Source organism: Grus americana, chromosome 2, assembly GCF_028858705.1.
Source record: "Grus americana isolate bGruAme1 chromosome 2, bGruAme1.mat, whole genome shotgun sequence".
Taxonomy (NCBI): Eukaryota; Metazoa; Chordata; class Aves; order Gruiformes; family Gruidae; genus Grus; species Grus americana.
The window spans coordinates 104,669,438-104,680,946 of record NC_072853.1 but is presented as its reverse complement, the minus strand read 5'-3'; the positions used below and the strand labels follow the sequence as shown (position 1 = coordinate 104,680,946).

Here is an 11,509-nt window from a genome sequence, read left to right as displayed (position 1 = left end):
GCCTGGAGAAGAGAAGGCTCCAGGGAGATCTAATTGTGGCCTTCCAGTACCTGACAGGGGGCCTTCAGGAAAGATGGTCAGGGACTGTTTATCAGGGAGTGTAGTGACAGGACAAGGGGTAATGGGTTTAAGCTGAAGGAGGGTCGATTTAGATTAGATGTTAGGAAGAAACTCTTTCCTGTGAGGGTGGTGAGGCACTGGAACAGGTTGCCCAGGGAGGTTGTGGAAGCCCCCTCCCTGGAAGTGTTCAAGGCCAGGTTGGATGGGGCTTTGGACAGCCTGGTCTAGTGGAGGGTGTCCCTGCCCGTGTCAGGGCGGGTGGAACTAGATGATCTTGGAGGCCCCATCCAACCCAAACCATTCTATGATTCTATGCTAGGAAGAAAATTAACTCTGTCCCTGCCAAAACCAGGACACTGCCCCGAGCCACCCAGTAGCCTTGAACTACAGAATTAGCAGGATGAAATGAGTGTTGAAGCAAGTGAGAAGTCTATACATACTTCCTAGTTTAAGGCAGACATATTGCACTGTAAAATTCATATAATGTAGGAATACAGCACAGAAGCCTTGTAGAAAATTATGGCAAACAAGTAATATTTACTGAATATCCTAAGTAACAAATAGTACTGGTAGATGTATTCACATTATCTTAGAGCTTTATTTGGCCACATACAGAGTCAATGAAACACTCCTAGAAGCATTTCCTACGTGTTATGTAGAAACCAACAGCACTGTATAATGGCCCTGAGATATACTACTACATGTGCATTAGCAGCCAAATTCAAATCTGAGAGAATATTGGAAAAGTCTAGACATGAAAATACATATAGCTTCCACAACCACATACATACAGGAAGCAGAGCAGGATCGAAAGACCATCGCCCAAATCATGACTGCTTTAATGAACATACAATCTCTTACAGAATAAGTCTTATAAACGGAAAGTTTTCTGCAGCCTGATCTGCTCACTATCATTTTGCATTGGTTGTCTGCCTCATTGAAATTGAAAGCTCAGCTCACCTCTGGGAAAGCAAAAGCAGCAACAAAACTATGACGTCATCTGCATTTCTGTGAAACTAGAGCCCCAGAAGCCTCAACGTTTCACCCACAACCAAGTACAATGATGCAAAGCTGATTCAGTAATATCTGAATACTAGTCAGCCTTTGCCTAGCATGACTACAACAGAGGACAGGGCCTCCACTGATACATACACTCTCCCACACTACTTATCTTGGCTGACTACATACAGAAGGCCAGAAATAAAAGCCTGAATCTGCTTCCCAAAGGTAGACTATACCTTTGGGCACAGCCCTAAGCAAAGGTTGGTTTTTAACCTTCATTATGGGAGTGGGAGTCACAGAAGGCACTATGTCCTAGAGACACACCTCAGGGACAAAACATATACATCGTTTCCTCATTGCTTCAAGGGGGTAATAATTTACTACTCAATCAATGCTGGCCATCATCTTGGGGCATGTCTGATGTAAAGCTTAGACTGTTTCTCCTCCATGTTTTCTGTCTGCCTCCATGCTCTGAGATGGTTGTGGATGTTGACATGGCAGGTAGCCTGCACAGAGAAAGAAAAGAAAGTGTGTATGAGAGGGTCTTTCTTCCCAATTACTTTTCTGAGTACCTAGTCCAGACAAGTCACCAGAGAACTGAATCTCTGACTGAATTTATGTAGACATTCTGGCCTTCACAAGACCTGGTACTTTCCTTTTGGTGCTTAGCTCATCTTTTGTATATGAATTATATTTACTGCTTCTAATTCATTTTTTAGCTAGTTGTAGGCAAAAGAATAGAAGGCAGTACTTACTGATGGTAAAGGGTGACCAAACAAGGTCTGGAGGGAAGAAAAGCATACTTATTGCGCTCATTTAAATTATTTCATACAAATAACTTTAAAACCAAGACTTTAGATGCTGGACTTTATTTTAATTATATATAAAAGTAGCTAAAAGTTTGTAAAATCCTAGGAAAAGATAATTATTTAAAAATAACAGAGAAAGGTTATAAAAGGTTGCAGATTCCACTGGAACGTATAAAATATTTTGAATCCTGGAAGTCCTTCTTTAACTAAGATTTTTTCCAACCTTAGCCAGACATAGCATCTAAAAATTTGCTTTCCCTGTATTTTTACTTTATTTACTTCCTTGCTTGGTTTTCACTTTCAAAGTAACCAACATTTAAAAATTCTCCTGGACAAAGACTGTGATGAAGAAAAAAATTGCTTCTATTTTACCACAAAGACAGTATATGTGCTTCACATTCTTTTTCTATTAAACCTGACATACTTTGCCTTCATTGTATTTTTTCATTTGCAATAATCCACATGCATTGCTATCTTTGAGGTAAAAGGAGTGAAAGCAGAACTATGATTTCTATACTGTGCTCCTGGAGCAGACTGGATAAAGTTTTAGTGCAATAAGCCTTACAGATAAACAAATATTTCCTTGAATAAAAAGCTGACTTTAGGCTCCTTCTCTCACACTTCTGCTGACTGACAGGGTCAAACTAAGATGAAGAACTATTTTCTCTCGCTTGTTCCTATTACAGCAAGTTTTGTTGGAAGTTAGTATCTGCCACTAGTTTTAGACATTCTCACTCTTCTGAACTGCTCTCTACTAATTCTGATCTCAGCTCCTTTATGGACTTGCAGAATGTGTTCCTGGGGAAAATTCAGCCCAAATAAAATGGGATCCAAAATCCTCATCACTTCTAGGCTTCACCCCAGCACAGGTTATGTTTAAGGAACATATTTAAACACCAAATATTTTAATACTGATCTTGTCCTTTCTAGGTGTAGTGCCCTTCACGATGCACGATGTTGACTCATTATTACAATTGTACATAAGGTTTTAGGCCTGCCTTGTTCTTTTTACTGATCCTTTCAGTTCTTTTTCTTATGTTACACAGTCCTTTGATGCTTGAAAATAGCTGATGAGCTAAATAGTGAAGTGTGGGCATGAAGTCTAAAGTACAATGTGGCAGGATGTGTTAAAGTTTTGACCTAACAATACATGGAAAAGTACATGGTCTGATATTATAATTTAATTTCCTTCTAAATCTGTAAAAGGAATAGCAGAAGGGAACTAACTGGTATGAATAAAAGCTGACATTGTTTTGTTTTTTATATATATGTGTATGTATATATTTGTGCGAATACAAAATATATTTTAGATTGATTGAAACTGCTGTCTTATCTATCACACAGACTTCATGGCAACTGGATAACTAGGACAATTACGGCATTGAAATAGTTAAGAAAGTGAACAGCAGCCAACAGGTGAGGACAGGCTTTATAATTAGATAATTTGAAACCTTTTGATTATTGTTTTGTTTTTCTGTAGACTGTTGATCTCCACTGACAAAAAGTGAGGAACGACACCATTGTTATTTATTTTCAAGAGTTTACCAACTCAGCTGAAGTGGGAGAACTTAAAAGCCTGGGCATTCCCAGAGTAGGACCATTCTTGATGAATGCACCTTCAGTCGAACCAGTTCTAAAACTTCTGAATTTCTAAAATGAAACACAGGGAGATGACCCTTTTCTGAATCCAAAATGTACGTAATACATTGCCATTGTTATTCATGTGCAATATCTTTATTATGGTTGTATCAGTGACTAGAAAAAGTGCAATACACTCTGTGTTTTGGTTTCAGATTCCCTTCAGGTATAAATCTAGATACCAAAAGCAGTTGGATGAGTGGGATGTTATTCCATTTAATTCTCTTCCTATAAGCACCTAAATCCTTTCCCCATACCAGACCTGGTGCGTGACAGGAAGTAATATGTTAAACTTTGTCTGATCTGATAGCATACAATGGAGTGGTAACCTTAAAAACAAGATTCTTCCATTAGGCAAATCATCAGATCACTGTTCAAACTCCAAAAAGACAGCATTTCCTTTATTGATTGGCCATCTTGAGATTAGCAGACATCAAAATTCAGCCTATTATTGTACTGCTTTAATGTTTTTCTCTTATAGAGGTGTATAAGGAAAAAATGTATTGTCAGGCAATAATCACTCTACTTTTATTTTAATGTTTATATACTTGAAGTATATACTTTTGAATAATAAGTAAAATTCAAATTGAGTGTTCTGAATTGACAGAATTTAGTGCTTTCAGAAAGTACATATAGACATCTTGTAATAAACTATAAAAATGGTTTTGACTAGAAGAGGTTAGGACAGAGGGAGAAAAAACTGAATAATATTATAAATGCCAGTTTGCATTTTATGCTGAACATATATATTAGGTTGTCTGCAACAATTAATATGCTGTATTATTGACAATTGTCACACTGCAGGAAAGCTTAATGCCTTAATGAAGGACTATGCTTGAGAAGCAATGGGATGGCAAATTAAAGCAGAAATAAAGGAAGCAATGTTTTGCAGGCAAGAGAGCTTTGCCAATCTAAGATACTGAGAATCTGGGCTCACACAGAAAGTGAAATCAGACTAGGATAAGGTGCATCTCTAAGTGTTTTAAAGATGAGATGACTTTGCTAAAAAATTTTTTTGCTAAAATTTGCTAAAATTCTTTGCTAAATTTCTGTTTCTGACTTTCCAGCCATGTTGTCCCTAAAGTGATTAACGTATAAGCTTGGGAATTTGATCTGTAATTCTACTGACTGAAACAGCGGTGCTCTATATAGTCCTATCTGGCTATCTGTCCTATCAGGACACAAGTATCACACCAGGACACAGTGGGACTTGGTCAGGCTCGAACAGATCTGTCCAGCACATTTCAACATTTATATCCCTCTGTAACATGTATCTCCTCTTCCCCATTTGCTAGTGATTTTTCTAATGTGAGGCCAAATGTCCCAGTGTCCTTCTTGGCTCATCTGTCACTGCCTGTTTGAATCTCTCAAATGTACAGGTCAATGTACTCTGTAAATTAAACTGTATTTTATGAGCTCATGAGGAAAGAAAGCTAACAAATATGGGCCAATCCCCTTTGTACAGATCAGTCTAACACATGAATTTATTAATTCATTACTTAATTCATGAGGTTTCTACCTCACAAGTTCTCTAATTCAGAACTTGCAGCTCATAACTTGCAACTCGTGCACCTATGAACAAAATAGTTACCTAGCTGATGGTGAGAGAGCTCATCCTTTCTCCTTCATCAAGGTGTGGTCATCCCCCCGTATCCATCGAGAAGCATGAAAGTCTTGGAAGTCCAGCTGCTGTTGGATCCATCTCAAAAACATTTTGGGAAGATTACTTTATTTCCATCCAGTTTTAGCAGATTCTGAAGAAACTGCCAGACAATTGCTAATACAAGGATTATGGTTGCAGGAGACTGCAAGCTGTAGATGATAGTGGCTGCATAATGACCTTTAGCCATTTCTGGCCTCCGTATCCTGCTTACATTTTGCCCTCACTTTGCGCTAATGGTGCTGCTCCCAGCATACATCAGGGCATAGCATAGGCTGGCTTAGACAAAATCTGAACAGGAGCTGAGTGAACAGTCACACTCACCTTAGAATTTTCTTACGATTATTCTGCTGGCAATGCTAGGGCTACTCAAACAAAGGTCTTCTCTACTTTGGACATGCAAATGATTTGTGAACAACAATAAAATAAAAAAAAATAATTCTGGAAATAATTTTTAGAAACAGAACTTCAGCAGATATTCTTCCTCTTTTCTGACAAACTGCATTTACTCTTTAGGATATTAAAGCATATTCTGTACTAGCTTGACTGAATTTTGAGCTGAAATTGTTTGCAAGCAAAGAATTTGTCATCTGAAATTTGTCTAACAATTTTGGCATTTATTTCAAGTTTTGTTAGAAACAGAGTTTAGCAATATGTAGCCTAATGAGTCATTTAATTCACACCTTTTTTCACTGGCAATTGGTGAATGTAAAACACTGCTGTATATATCAGATGTAGATGATAAAACAAGATTTTAACCAAACTACTTCAACAGTTATGTGTAACTTTCCTCCAGAAGAAGAGCTACATTCAAACTGTGCCTGTTCTTATTAATGACTGTGAGCCATTCTGCAAATGAAGGTATTTTATAAATTCTCAAGCACACAAGTTAAAGAAATGAAAAATGTGCATTAGAACATGCTCTTTATTGATATAATCCTTGTCTCTGCAGAACAGTCACTGTACTTGCAGTCTACTTGTATAGCTAAATATGGGTTTATATTACAGTGAGCCAAATTAATAATTTTTCATCACTCAAAAGGAGACATCTCACTTCCTCTTTCCTCCATCTTCCTTTTCTAATCAAACACTGTTTTCACCTTCTGTTAACTTTGGCACTTGTCTGCCTGCACTGTGAACTTAAGCTAAACACACACATATTTTTGCTTGGTTAGTGAATTGAGTCAGCTTATCATGTGATCAAAGGAGTATCACAAAAAAACTGGGCAGAGGGAACTACACAACTGAGAGCAGGGAGACAGAGGTCTCAGCTGCAATGTGACACCAATTTCTCACACACACACACACACTCTCACTCTCACACACTCTCCCCCCGCCCCAAAAAAGCTTATTGTAACTGAACTTATTATTGTAGGAAAAGCTTATTACTGGAATAAAGCACTGTGTTATCGATTCTACTATCACACATCATGGCTACATAATTTTTGCATAACAAAATCTTGTGTGGACATAGAATAGCATAAACTTTGCTTAGTTTTCTTTTACAACAAATGCCCATAGCATGCAAGTCAACCATTGGCAGTTTATTTTGTAATGTACTTCAGGTAATCCAGGACTGTATTGGTAATTTTTCCTAAAAAATGGAGAAAAAACTTGCAATTTTTTGTGCTCATTATAAAGAGCTTAGGTGGGGAAAAAGAGAGGGAAAGAGGTTTTATTGTTAATGGGGGATCACTGTCAAAATAAATATTCAATACAGAGAAACACAGTTACACATAACCATCAAAGCACCCATTGTCTCCACTGACTTTTTAAATAAATGCACATAAAATACTACAGAAAGATATTCATTAAGTGTATCTCCTTAAGCATTGATAATAAAAATTTCAGAAAGAAGCAAATGGGCTAAAAGCCTCTTAGGTTCCATCAGGTGATTCCTTAAAGCTTAAGTATCTGTAAGGGCTCTGAGGTCAAGGTCAACCCTTGATATCTCTTAAGTGCTATATATAGTCTGAGTATAGCACAACTACCATACTGTTTTCAGGGCAAAGAGCAGAGAACAGACCTGTGCTCAACACTGAGGAGATAGCGGGTTGCACCCTTAATAAAATTAAGGTGGTTTCTGCCCTTTTCAGGGTTGTGAAAGCTGACTCGTCGTTTGTTGGGAAAAAGACTAATTATTAATTTATCAGCAGTGAAATGAAGCAGCATGTTTCTTTTCAGACATGTTCCAGGAAACATTTTAATTCAAGTCAAAATTACAAGCAGACTTGGATTAGTTAGGAAAATTTTACCCTTTTATCCCATATCCCTCTGCTATATATGCTCAACAAAACAAGATGACACAATATATCAACATTGCAGTATAGAATACCTCTATGCAGCACAGGGCACACTTATCAAGATACTTATGCTAATTCAAAACTATCATTGAGGCCACCTCAGTGTAGAGCTCTGTTGCTGTCTAAATTACTCTTACTGGGAAGAAGGATATGCTATTGAGAGTGGAGTCTGAGATGATGTAATTATATTGCTTTGAGAATCAAGTCTAGTATCTCTGTATGGCATTGAGCTGCCCTCTGTAGATCTACCAGCTTACTCAGAACTAGCTCCAACTTTGCTATGTAAAGCTGCACTCTGTGATGAAGACACATACAAAGTTTCAGGCTTTGGACAGAAGGATATGCTTTACAGTCAAAGTAAGATTCCATTGTATTGCACCATTATCTGGGTGAGTCTACCTGAAGTAATAAGCCATTTATTAAGCACGCCATGGAAAGCATCATGTTGCAAGTGCATCTCTGCTTGCAGTATAACCCAAACACTTAAAATAGTCTTGAAGGAGTCAGGGCCTTATTATATGTGAGAGAGGTCAGGTTGCATTTATGTGTTGGGAATATCCAATTATTCGGTCAGCATCAACTTACTCATAATTGAGATAAAGCAGGTAAGTGGATGGGCACAGCATTTCAAAGGAATTCTCACAGTCCACTAACAGCACACTACTTGATTTTGCTGAACTACACGAACCATCAGTCCAATGGAAATACAGACTATAATCAAGAAACTGATAAACAGAGAAGCAAAAGGAGAAACTCAAGTCAGAACACTGATTTTAAAGCAGCCTCCCTACCATTAAAACTGACAGAACTGTTGAGTAAAATCTGAAAAAGGGGCACAACGCTCACTCAAGGACACTTGTAACCTTTGATAAAATATCTAGCAAAGGATATTTCACTGACTGCAACTAGAGAGAGATCTTGGTAATCCCTGTTGCACAAAGAGCCTTCTGCTGCATGATGCAAAGGCATCATGTGCAGCATGCAAAGCTCACAGAAAGTTGAAAACAGAGATACTGTTATACTTTTTACTGCATATTAAACATATTGTGTATTAGCAGGTATTCACACGAAGGATATTTAAAGATGTATGCACAGAACAGTCAGCTAACCCCAACACCTATTCTGTTTCTTTTCAGAAGGCATTATCCTGCAAATATCTACAGTGTGGACTTTCAGCTCTATGGAAATCCAGTTTGGCCATCAATATCATCATGTTCAGATGTGTAAAGTGACCTGTAGAGTTTTAACCACCAGATAACAGAATACTTCCATGTGGAATCACGAGGTTGACAAAGGATTACATCTCTTCACTACTGTTTGGCATTGCTTCAGACTTGGTAATGAAGAATTGAACAAACAACAAAAACACCAGCAGACTACATATGTGGAAAACCACACAAGACCTAGATTTTGGGTCTACCGAGCACATTTATGAAATGCTACAAACGAGGAAAAATAACCTGGCAGAAATAACAGATTGGATTCAAAATCAGTTAAGACATACTTAAACCCACATAATATCATATCTAAAGGAAAAAGCATCAATAAAGGAAAAAGTTTCCCCGGTCACTACTACACAAACAAAGGTATAACTTGAGTAGGTAGCACATCAGGTTTAAGAAATCTAACAGCAGCATTTACCAAGTTATTTTTTATGCAGTAAAAATGTATATTATATTCATTACATTGTATTGTATTTTAAATAACATATCTCTCAGAAGGATGCTTTTCTGTCATAATTAAACTGAACTACAAGCAAAAGACATGGGTCACCCTTACATATTAGCTGTCCAGCTATTTGGATTGTGCTACAAAGTACATGAGTTACCTTCTAGCGGAGAACTAATGGTTTAGAAAGTCTTTAAGATCATCTTTCATTTTCCTAGACAATTTTCATAGTACTACTCATCAACACCTGAATGAAAAAGAATTTAAAGTTCTGTTTCATGAGCTAGGTTCTAGCACTACACATATGACTACTTGCAATAAATAATTTTTTTTAAAATTGAACAAATTCTTTCTTGCAAGGTTATTGGTATGACTTGTAAACATTCTTTTATCAATGTTAAGTTCTGAACACAAACATTTCCCCATTCATCATATATACACATCACATCATCAACTTTTAGCCAAATTTACATTTTAATTTACAATTCAATTAAAAATCAAAATGAAAAAAAATCTAGGTGTCCGAGTGATATATTTCTGTCTCTTCCTATGCCTATATTTTATCTAACATAAACTACAAAGTCCCTGGGATAAACAGAGTTTGTGATTGCCAGATCAGATGAGGATACTTAGAGCTCAGGTTTTTACAAAATGAGAAGCTTAACAATACTCTTACATAGATCTTACACGGAATTTTTGAATGTGCTGTGGAAAGAAGTCTTAATCATTATAATTTGAAAATCAAGATAAAGTGGTTTGCCTAAATTTACTGACTACCTCAAAAACTGAGCTGAGACCAGACCAGCTTTGCCCCCTGTCCCAGTCATTGCTTATGAAACTACAGGCCTTAAGGAGGGATGGTTATAATAGGGGTCTGTTTGTGGTCTTGCAGTTATGTGCTGTCAATGCAGACGCACGTCCCTGTCATTTAACTTAATGCAGGACACATGGCAGGATACAGGACGTGCCAGGATACTGCGTGACCAGATGCAAGGACTGAAACCACATCCCTCTGCCATTACTATGCACCTTGGTAAAGCTAGCTAGGGTGTTTTGGTAAAGTTATATAATCTGAAAAGCTGTGTTTGAAAAGGAAATTAGTTTTATCTTTTCCAAAAAGACGACAGCTTTAAAGATGCCTGACTTTAAGTATCAAAGCAGAGTTACTCTATTACTATACACACAACTGGGAAAAGCTAAGCTATCTGTTAAGTGACCTAGTGACTGCAGAACGGTGGGACCCCTAACAATTCCAAAAGATAAAAAGCATTAAAAAAAGCGCCACCATTGTTCTCAGTTTGCATGAAGTAAACACACAAAAAAAGTCTGTAAACACAGAGAAAGGATTTCCCGCAAGTTAGGTGGGGTATTCAAAGCTTGTAACTGAATCAAATTGAGCCAAAACTGCAAGAATTCTAGGGACATTTAAACTCTCATACAAGGGGATGTGTCTGTATGTGCACATGTGAGTAAAATCGTAAGTATTTCCTACCTCTTAATTATTGCAGAGGATATAACAGTGTTTCCACAAGAGCAGTTTCCTGTTACTGATATTTATGTATTTTCTTTTTGTAAGTATTAAACTCTGCAGCAGGGAGTTTTACTATCTGAATCTGAATCACTGAATGTGTTACCAATTGTCTTACTAGACATCAGCAAATTATATTCCTGATTCTAGAATGTAAGAACATAGCCATTTTAATATTTTAATCGATACTGTAGTCTCAAGACTGCACTCTGTAACAATTCACACAGCTTGCACTGAAACCCTCAGAAAAGATGGTAGATCAGCAGAAGCTAGTCTGTGCAAATTTAGCAATGATGAGATGTAGTTCATGAGAAAGTTTTAAATGCATTATGTTTTAAGCTAGTTAAACACACATGTTAAAATGGAACTAATTTGTATATTTTAGGAGGTCTTTTAGTATATGGGAATGAGAACTTCCCGCAATACATGATTTTGTGAGAAGACAACATAGTAGGGAAGAACCTTATTTAGAAAACATGGCTTATACCAAACTTACCAGTTCCCCCCCACCCCAAACCTCATGCCTTCCAGTTGCAGCTGAGTGACAAATTTCCAACGCTGTAATTCATCAAGTCCCAATGTAGGTGAAATGTTTCCATTAGAATCCCAAGTTTCTTTCTAGGAGAGATGTCTGGGCTGCTGGATCTCTTCTGCTTACAGAGTACCAAATCAAGAACAACTGCTTCAAAAGTAGACATTTTATGCAGAGAAATGCTCAAAAGGCTTTGCCTTTTGTTAAAGGATGGAAAAATAAAGGTCAAAACCTCAAAAGTTCTCAGGAAAAAAATCTGATAACACGTTTGATCAGTCTTGTTAAGCTTGTATAGTTTTTGGAATTATT

The 11,509-nt window shown here is 37.3% G+C and overlaps 1 long non-coding RNA gene across 3 annotated transcripts in view; it reads right to left on the bottom strand.

Annotated features, from left to right (window-relative positions):
• Positions 1-261: 261 nt before the first annotated feature.
• The window catches only part of LOC129203537 (uncharacterized), a 35,403-nt gene continuing 24,155 nt past the window's right edge, over positions 262-11,509 (bottom strand). For all 3 annotated transcript variants that reach the window (XR_008576068.1, XR_008576067.1, XR_008576066.1), the window contains exons 4-5: positions 5,101-5,211; positions 262-1,568 (exon numbers count right to left, since the gene is read on the bottom strand). This is a non-coding gene — a long non-coding RNA (uncharacterized LOC129203537). The remainder of the gene's footprint in view (positions 1,569-5,100; positions 5,212-11,509) is intronic.